This window comes from Somniosus microcephalus, chromosome 27, assembly GCF_052327205.1.
Source record: "Somniosus microcephalus isolate GS21.2 chromosome 27, FLI_Smic_1.0, whole genome shotgun sequence".
Lineage (NCBI taxonomy): Eukaryota > Metazoa > Chordata > Chondrichthyes > Squaliformes > Somniosidae > Somniosus > Somniosus microcephalus.
Window position 1 is genome coordinate 5301479 of NC_141013.1, and position 8284 is coordinate 5309762.

Sequence of the window (8284 nt, forward strand, 5' to 3'; positions counted from 1 at the left end):
GAGTTAGACATGTAAAAAGCAGTCGCAAGGCCTGCTTTTTACAAGGTAAGTGGTGAATTAATTAAAATTAAAACATTTTTCCCACAGGTTTATTATTTTTTAATACTTTAAAGCAAGCTAAGTTTATTTTTAGCCCCGTTAGAAAATAAAATTATTTTTTTCAAAAATTTAAATTATTGTTTAAAATAGTTATTTCATGTAATTTATAGTTTATTTTAAAAATGTGATGTTTTTTAAATTTATTTGAAGATTTAGTAATGTTTTGGGGCTTATAGTATTTATAGGTTTGACAGCTCTTCCTGTCAAACTTATGAATGAAGCATTCCCTGCTACCATGGCCCACGTGATCCCAGGGGACGCATCGAACTAACTGCGCCCCTGGGATACGCAAGCACTGCGCGCCGGCAGTTGGAGGAGGCCCAGGATCGGAATCCCACGCTGGGCCCACAGCTCAACGGCCGGCGCGCAAGGTAAGTGCAGGTCGAGGGCTTACACCCGTGGGAAGCCTCCGACCCGAATTTCTGGGCCAATGTTTCCTGGCATTGCAGAGCTGGTGGTGGGCGCTGGTGGAATTCTGTACAGTAAGCTATTCAAGGTGGTTAAAATATTAAAAGTAAAACAGTCAGATTGGCTGCAAAGGTTGACAATGGTCAGAAGCTGCAAAAGATAAATCTGATTCCTTTCTGGTACCGTTCAACTAAAAGGAAGAAAATTTAATGTGAGGCAATGAGCTGGAACAAATTTGAATATGATCCAAACAACTTCAAGAAGTTTGTTTAGAATAAATTTGCTGATAATTGAGTTTGACAGAGAAATGGAATAAATATACAAGACCTGTTTTACTAGAATAGGATGGACTGGTTTAACTTTCTTTGTTCATTTTCTTCTGCGCTTGTGCGAACCCAGGGTGAAGACACGATCGGTGTTAGCTGTGATGGCCTCCAAGGTTGAATTTCCTGCCAACATTTCATGGTCCGGCCTCACATCTGAAGAATGGCCACTTGGGTGAGGTATCAGAGGGAGCCTAGCCCACATGCAACCATATCAGGAGGGGAAGAATGGGGAGAAAATTGGCAAGAAGAAAATGCAGGAGCTGCTTAAATTCACAACGATTCTGCATCACAGTATCACGCCGACATCTATTAATGAGTTTTGTAATTGCAACAACAACAACTTGCATTTATATAACAACAGCAACTTGTATTTATATAGTGCCTTTAACGTAGTAAAACGTCCCAAAGCACTTTACAGGAACGATTATCAATCAAAATTTGACACCGAGCCACATAAACATAGAAACATAGAAGATAGGAGCAGGAGTAGGCCATTCGGCCCCTCGAGCCTGCTCCGCCATTCAATAAGATCATGGCTGATCTTCTACCTCAACTCCACTTTCCTGCCCTATCCCCATATCCTCCTATTCCCTTAATATCCAAAAATCTATTGATCTCTGTCTTGAATATACTCAGCCTCCACAGCCCTCTGGGGTAGAGAATCTTAAAGGAGGAAAGAGAGGAGAGAGAGGCGGAGAGGTTTAGGGAGGGAATTCCAGAGTTTAGGGCCCGGGCGGCTGAAGGCACGGCCACCAATGGTGGAGCGAAGGAAATTGGGGGATGCGCAAGAGGCCAGAATTGGAGGAGCGCGGAGATCGCGGACGGTTGTGGGGCTGGAGGAGGTTACAGAGATAGAGAGGAGGGCGAGGCCATGGAGGGATTTGAAAACAAGGATGAGAATTAAAATGTATTATAATGCAGTGCTTAATCCAGCAGTGCGAATGTACAGTATTTATAGTTGGGAAATATTGATATAATTTCCTGGTGTTTAGTATCTGTTCTGCCTTATAATTGCAGGAGTTTCGTTTTGTTGCCGCCAGTAGGTGGCAGTAAATGGAAATGGCCAGTAGGGTCACTCAACAGGAAGTAGTATAGTGATAGCAAACAAAGAGGTCACATCAGCATGGAGCGTGCTGCAAGTTAATCTGCTGTAATCTTACATTGTTACGCCTTCGAAAGCATTGCCTGTGAGTTGAATGGTTTCATTGCATATTCATGTTTAGATGTTAGTTATATCTCATGTATGTAACAAGGTGCATTTCTTTCTTTTTTCTTTCTCAGTTTTACTCCAACCCAATGCAACTGATTTGTATTGTTTCATTGACCTCATGCAAGTGTGGCATTATTAAACACCGGAGCTTGGACGCTACATCCTGACTCCCATGTCGTTATTGAAAGGAGTTTGGCTGGCTGTCTAACTGCGTACAGACACATACACGTAGGGAGGACAGTACAGTATCAGTATGTCCGATTGCAAGAAAATAACAAAGGGTTGTCAAATGAACTTGAAGAAAGACTATGCTGCTTTTTATTCATGAAAGGTCTCTTGGTGTCAGACTCCATTGAAAAATTTAGAGGATCTGGAGAGAAAAAAAAGTGCTTGAAGTTTGGATTTAATCTCAGGTCTGTCGTTTATGAAATCTCAGTTTACAAGTGTTCAACCACATTTTTTTTTCATCCCCAAATGCAATTAATGATAAATAGTAGCAGATGTGGCATTTCTCATCAATCACAAGATCTGGCAGGAAGTTTGTGCCTATGTGCATCAGCAAAGCCTCGTCACAAATACATATCCATCAGCTCCTGGAGTTTGCCCTTTCAAGGAGATGAGCAGTGTTGTGTTTTCATTGTAATGTCAATACCATTGCTCTCACTGCCTGGCTGACTGCCCATTTAAACTCATATTGAAAATAAAAGGAACAGGCTGGTGGGGTCATATTAATGCAGACTGGGTCAGATTGGGCACAAGTTGGCTTGCTACTGTATCAATATGACCCCCACAACCTGTTCTTGAGTCAATATAATCTCGTCCAGCCTGCTACCACACAAGTATCAGTTTCTGAATTCTCTTACCAGATTTTCAGATTTTTAAAATTCATCCTCTCTTATCTGACCATAAGAACATAAGAAATAAGAGCAGGAGTCGGCCATTCGGCCCCTCGAGCCTGCTCCGCCATTCAATGAGATCATGGCTGATCTTCGACCTCAACTTCACTTTCCCGCCCAATCCCCGTATCCTTTGATTGGTGATCTGCTTCCAGACTCTCCTGACATTTCTCTATCGCGGACTGTTACAAAGTAAAAGAGAGCTGTGATTAGCTCCTTTGATGTGAACAAATAGCAAGTATCTATGTTACACATATTCAACATATCTTCCTCACCCGAAGTGTGAGCCTTTGACAGCGAGTGTGAATCACAGGAGGCATCACAGGCAAGTCTGCCCTAATCTGATATCTGGGTACAGACACACACACACAGACACTCACACACACAGACACTCACAGATACAGATACACACGCACAGACACGCACAGACACAGACACTCACACACAGACATTCACGCACACACATACAGATACACGCATACACATACACACGCACAGATAGACATGCACACACACGCACATACAGACACATGCACACACACACACACACACGCACGCACACACATACAGATACACACGCACAGATAGACATGCACACACACAGACACACGCACACACATACAGACACACGCACACACACACGCACACAGACACAAGCACACACACAGACACTCACAGATACAGATACACACGCACAGACACACACAGACATTCACGCACACACATACAGATACACGCATACACATACACACGCACAGATAGACATGCACACACACACATACAGACACACGCACACACACACACACACACGCACACACATACAGATACACACGCACAGATAGACATGCACACACAGACACACGCACACACATACAGACACACGCACACGCACACGCACACGCACACACACAGACACTCACAGATACAGATACACATGCACAGACACGCACAGACACTCACACACAGACATTCACGCACACACATACAGATACACGCATACACATACACACGCACAGATAGACATGCACACACACGCACATACAGACACACGTACACACACACACATACAGATACACACGCACAGATAGACATGCATACACACACACGCACACACACACAGACACACACACACAGACACACACACACAGACACACACACATACACACTTCCATCAGGGGTGCCTGGAAAGCCATCAGGTGTGAAAACCCCATCTGATTTCCCCCTCCACAATGCAGAGCCAATTGTAGTTGTCTTGGAGGAGTCTTGACTGGGGTGATCTGCACTCAGCATAAGCCAGGAATTGAACCTGAGGCTTTGCTGAGCTGCATAGCTCACTCAACCATTAGAGGAGCTGAACATTTAACTCCTAATCCAGGACTTTAAAATGGATCTGCTCATTGGAAACAGGGCGGGTGAACTGATATTGTGGAAACCGGTTGTTAATGGTATTTCAGTGCTTTCTATTTGGCTAAGAGTGTATTGGTTTAATTTTACGTTATTTTGGTGGTTTTTTGTATAAAGTATCAGATTTTTAAAAATGGAACGGAATGAATATGTTTTGTGAGAATTGTTGATTTTTTTACAACACGGACTATTTTTTATTTTATTAGCTTCTAGATTAATTTTTCCATCTATCTTTAGATGCACCATTTTCTTTCCACGTTCCCGGATGGGACGTTCCACGTCCACCTCCCAGAATTTTGACAAAGCTATGTTTGATTGAACTGCTCGAAGGTGTGCGAAGTGACCTTCCTTGTCCGTTCCACTCTTGTGATCTGTCACTGGTTTTTTCTTTCTCTCCGTGAGGAGGCACTTGAAGAATAATTCTCCAAGCACATTTTGGCGGTGAGGAACTTCGCCTGTGCCAATGTATATTGGAAAATCCCAACTGTTTACTTGGAAACGATACCCTCTGGCCTCCGCTCACTGCCTTCCCCTGACAAATGACAAATGGGAATCATGGTTGCAAATTTGGACCTTACAATTCTGATGTATAACATTTTGGACCAAAACATGAACACTCTGGATCTGTATTAAATTTGTTTCCTGCTCCACTGCCATTACTATAGGAACTTAAAAGCCACAGGTCAAATATCTTATTTGTTTTTGCTAAGACACACATCGACATTGATAACGTCATGCTATTTTTTTTAAACTTATGCTCCACACCAGCCATCTATAGCCAATATTCCAGTGCTGCTTAAGGCCCACATGTTCTACATGGTCTAGAGTTCATGTTCCTTTGCCCCATTGTCGCACCGTCAGCTTGGGGCTCATCCCAGTTGTGTTTTCACCTCTTCTCTCCTGATGTGCTGTTTCAGGTGGGAGACATCGTTCCTTGGTTGCCAACTGTCCTCTGGTAACTTGCTCAAGTAGCTGCCCACCGTATGCAAGTGTTGGCAGACTATTTTAGCACGGGAAAGCCACACAGTTAAGCACAATCCTGTCGATTGGGTTTATACTCACTGGAGTTTAGAAGAATGAGAGGGGATCTCATCGAAACCTATAAAATTCGAACAGGACTAGACAGACTAGATGCAGGAAGGATGTTCCCGATGGCGGGGGAGTCCAGAACCAGGGGTCATAGTCTAAGGATAAGGGGTAAGCCATTTAGGACTGAAATGAGGAGGAATTTCTTCACCCAGAGAGTGGTGAACCTGTGGAATTCTCTGCCACAGAGGGCGGTGGAGGCCAGTTCATTAAATATATTCAAGAAAGAGTTGGATATATTTCTTAAGGCTAAAGGGATCAAGGGATATGGGGAGAAGGCAGGGACAGGGTACTGAGTTTGGATGATCAGCCATGATCTCATTGAATGGCGGAGCGGGCTCGAGGGGCCGAATGGCCTACTCCTGCTCCTATCTTCTATGTTTATGTTTACCCAACGCCCATACACGTCCACTTACTAGTAGTATAAAAAAAAATTGCTCCTGGATGTGGGTGATGCTGATGGCGGCACAGTTATTGCCCATCACTCATTGACCTGACAAAGTGGTGGTGGGCTTTCTTCTTGAACTGCTGCGGTCCTTGTAGTGATGGTGCTAGGTGTGAGGTTGGTGTTGCTCGGAGGTGGATAGCAATCAGGAGGAGCATGACCTTGACTGATTTTTTTCCCCCTCCTGCAAGGGGAACCGAAGCCAATTCTCACTGCACCAGGTGAGGTCAGCTGAGGCAACACAGATCCACGGGCAGACCTGGGTCTTTCTGGTCTGTGTGGCTCAGGTCCACAGACACCGTCGGCCGAATGTACTGCAAACACCTATGGCTCTGTGGTCCATTCCCAGGCAGCCCACATTCCAGCTCTCCATGATGCTTCTATTGTTGTAATCAGTATTGCAGAGGCCAGTGTAAGTGTTAACAATCAATCATGCTGTTGTTCCAGGTACTTTACCAGGATAATATTTAATGTTTGGTAACCAATAGGTAGATCCCCGCAGATGGAGGCTCCTTTGTGATTTTCATGCAGCTTCGGCAACAGAACAAGGGGAGGGTAAATATTGGAGAGGATCCACAGACAGGAAATGTCATTAGTTGGCTGTTTTGATATTCTACGTTATCCAGAAGTCCATGTTAAATAAGCGCAGAATGGAAAGAGCAGATTGTAATCAATAATCCCCACAAATTCCACCGTTCCAGTGAAGGCAACCACAGTACTGTACCTTTGTATTATGCTACTGGAAATGTTTAAGCTCTCATTTGCCATCACGGCCAGTATTGGTGAAACAGCATGAGCCAAATTTATTTCTTGTGTCATTACAGCCGTTATCGGGAGGGTGCATTACTGCATTCGGGAGAACCATGCAGAACATCTTTTCTATTAATAGCACCCTGAGTTTGACTAGCGGTACCCCTGGTGCTGACTAATGGAGAAACACAAAAAGGGTTCCACTCAGTGAATGTTCAGGCGGCTTTTCTTCTTCAAAATAGTGGCCGTGGGATCTTTCACGTCCACTTGGGTGGGCAGACGGGGCCTCGGTTTAACGACTCATCCGAAAGACGGCACCTCCGACAGTGCAGCACTCCCTCAGCGCTGCACTGGGAGTGTCAGCCTGGATTTTGTGCTCAGGTCTCTGAACCTACAACCTCCTGACTCAGAGGTGAGAGTACTACCCACTGAGCCACCGCCGACACAACTGCAAATCTGAAACAAACAGAAAATGTTGCAAATACACAACAGGTTCATCAACAACCGAAAACAGAAAATACAGGTTCATATTTTAGGTGCAACCCTTTGTTAGAACTGAAACCTGCATCTGCTGCTTGTTTCTAACATTTGAGGCAGCGAAGTGTCTCAGTTTTGATTCCTGGTCTGTGCTGAGTTAATAGATCTCAGCCAGGGTTGGTGGGAGAAGGGCTGCAATATGCTTCAGCGCCTCTGGATTAGGGAAATGAAAATAGAATTACATAGAATCTCACAGCACAGAAACAGGCCATTCGGCCCACCTGGTCTATGCCGGTGTTTATGCTCCACACGAACCTCCTCCCACCTTATTTGATCTCACCCCATCAGCAGATCCCTCGATTCCTTTCTCCCTCATGTTCTTATCTAGTTTCCCCTTCTATGCTCTTTTCCTCAGCCACTCCCTGTGGCAGCGAGTTCCACATTCTCACCACTCTCTCTGGGTTCAAAGGTTTCTCCTGAATTCCCTATTGGATTTATTAGTGACTATTTTATATTTATGGCCCCTAGTTTTGTTCTCCCCTGCCCCCTCCCCCACAAGTGGAAACATCTTGTCCACGTCTACCCTTGTTGAACCCATTCATAATTTCACGCTCTAAATCGCTGTCCAGTGAGCCCCCGCTGGCACTGGGGATGTGCGCACATTGACGGTAATGCTCTCTGCAGGCCACCAGGCCACCGGTTCTCACTGTCAAACCATACACATGAATAATAGCCTCTCGGATGAGGTACGGGGTATAGTAGAATCATACCCCAAAGAGTCGGTGCTTTCAGGGAAAAAAGAAGGCTGGCAGAAAAAAAAGGATACTTTAATTCTTTGTAGTATGACACATTCTGCACAACATGACCACATTGTGAGAGATTGACACACATCTGTCAGGGGCGGACTACGACAGACAACAGGGAGGTGCGGATGACCTACAGGAGCATTATTTAGAACTGCCAATCGGGAGTCCTCCTGAGTAAATGTAATGTCTATCACTTATTTTGGAGGATACTTGCATTCAGCAGTCCCGTTAAGCTGCACGGCTGCGTAGCGGTCTGGAGGTCCCACGCAGGCTGCTTTTAAAAGAATTCGTTTTATGGGATGTGGGCGTCATTGGCAAGGCCAGCATTTATTGGCCATCCCTAATTGCCCTCGAGAAAGGTGGCGGTGAGCCGCCTT

The 8284-nt window shown here is 44.8% G+C and overlaps 1 protein-coding gene across 1 annotated transcript in view; it reads left to right on the top strand.

Moving 5' to 3' along the window:
• The window catches only part of morf4l1 (mortality factor 4 like 1), a 215451-nt gene extending 213249 nt beyond the window's left edge, over positions 1 to 2202 (top strand). Inside the window, exon 14 of the mRNA XM_085968403.1 lies at positions 907 to 2202. The gene's annotated coding sequence lies outside the window, so the exon portion shown is untranslated. The remainder of the gene's footprint in view (positions 1 to 906) is intronic.
• The last annotated feature ends 6082 nt before the right edge of the window (positions 2203 to 8284 follow it).